Source organism: Carlito syrichta, unplaced genomic scaffold (genome assembly GCF_000164805.1).
Source record: "Carlito syrichta isolate Samal-C Ts95f unplaced genomic scaffold, Tarsius_syrichta-2.0.1 Scaffold170926, whole genome shotgun sequence".
Lineage (NCBI taxonomy): Eukaryota > Metazoa > Chordata > Mammalia > Primates > Tarsiidae > Carlito > Carlito syrichta.
The window spans coordinates 25714-27807 of record NW_007115022.1 but is presented as its reverse complement, the minus strand read 5'-3'; positions in this window follow the sequence as shown (position 1 = coordinate 27807).

Sequence of the window (2094 nt, the reverse complement as noted above, 5' to 3'; positions counted from 1 at the left end):
AGGCGGGTCTCGAACTCGTGGGCTCAGGCAATTCACTCACCTCAGCCTCCCAAGGCGCGGGATTACAGGCTGAGCCACCAAGCTCTGGCCTCTCCACCCAGCTTTTCCCTTGTTAAATTCTTATCTAAATTCCTTTTCTTTTTTTGAGTTGGAATCTCACTCTGTTGCCCAGACTGGAGTGCAGTGGCATGCTCACAGCCACCGTAGCCTCGACCTGCTGGGCTCAGGTGATCCTTCCACTTCAGTCTTCCAAGTAGCCAGAACTACATGCGTACATTACCACACCTGGCTTTTTTTTTTTTTTTTTTTAATTGTAGAGAAGAGGTCTCGCCAAGTTGCCCAAGCTGGCTGTCATGTTTTTCTAGCAGTTCACTTTAATATATCCTCTAATCACTTGCCAAGGACAGAACTGGTTTCTCATAGGTAGCCATTGCTAATTGTTTTACAAGCCCCTCCCCAGGTTATTTTGTACTAATTAGCTTTTCTCTTCCAAGTATTTGCATAAGAAACAAGTTAACCTTAATTAGCTCCTGTGACCTTCTTGACACAGACCTCATCAACCTGACAACAGTCATGCGACTAGCCCACCCATCTGCCTGCCATCCATCACCTGACATCAGTACCTGGGCTCACCTGTCCCTTCCAGATGATGTGAAAAAGACCAACACCCAGTCACCTTAACGACCTGCCCCATCAAAGGAAAGGCTTAAAAGCATCCAACCTCAAGCAGCCATTTGCCATTGCTTTGCCAAGCTCTGGTCTAGCTGTGTGCTCTCTGAGCTCTGGCCAGGCCATGTTTTCATAAGCCTTGGCCCCCTCCCCAACCTTAGGGAGGTAAATCTCCTCTATCTCTAATTTACTTTCTAAATAAACTATATTTGCCAGTCTAACCTCTGCTCATGCCTTTTGCATGGCACTGGCCTGCAGACACCCCCATCTGGTCTGACCTAACATTTTAGGGGCCCCGCTGGGATCGTGACCTCACACTAATTCATTTAGTATTTGGGTCCCAGAAGTAATTGTAGGATACCTGGTCTTTGTTTAAAGTACACTGTCATCCAAACCTAGGCTCATGTAGAACTAACTGTAAGCCACAAGCATTACTAATTGAATCATAGATTCTTTTTGTAGGACAAATTAAAGGTAATGCAACTGCATTTCTTTTTTAAAATAGTCTACATTTGGGACTTCTTACCAAGTCCTACATGATTTATCGTGGAGAAAGGAGGATACAGATTTCCATCCTGTTGGGAGACCTGACCCCGACCAGCCACACTTGGAGGTTACCATTAGCAAGCTCTTCTGTGGAGCTGTTGTTGCTTAAAGCTGAAAACAGGCCACCTCATTTCAAAACACACACACACAACCTCATTTCAACACGAAGTTGTTTCCCTCTTTCTGTTTCTGTGCTTTGCCTCATGAGGGATTTCTGAGAAATGCAAAAACGTCACCTCCCACAGCCTCAGTCTGCAGTTTTGTTTTCTGGTTTTGTTTTGAATGGTGAAGGAGGGGGAGGCAGAGGAGATACAGCTGAGGTGCAGGATTCACCCAAACTTCGCAGAGCAAGAGAGGCACCCTTCCATGGCCCTCCACCTGAGGTGTGCCCCACCTTTTCTCAGATCTGGGCTCTCAGCTCTAGAGGAAATAAACCAGATAGCCTCCCCTCAGGACTGTTGGGTAACAAAGCATTGAAACCCAGCAGCTGCTCCCTTACAGGCCCAGCTGCCACCCCTCCCCCACTGCCACCCAGGGCTGGAGTCGGGTGGGAATTGCTCGGGCCACCCAAGGATCGGAGGTGTGAGCAGAGATCTGGGTCTAGGAGGTTCAGGAATAAAATGCATGCCAGAGCCATGCTTCCTGGGGAAGCCCCCTTCCTCCCACTCACATCTCAATTACCTGAGAGTCACAGCCAGCCTAGTAGGGTTAGACTGTGAAATGGGTAGCAAAATTCTTGAAACCAATTCCTCTTTTTTGTTTGTTTGTTTGGTTTTTTTTGAGTTGGAGTCTTACTCTGTCACCCAGACTGGAGTGCAATGGCATGCTCCTGGCCACCGCAGCCTCGACCTGCTGGGCTCCGGCAATCCTTCCGCCTCA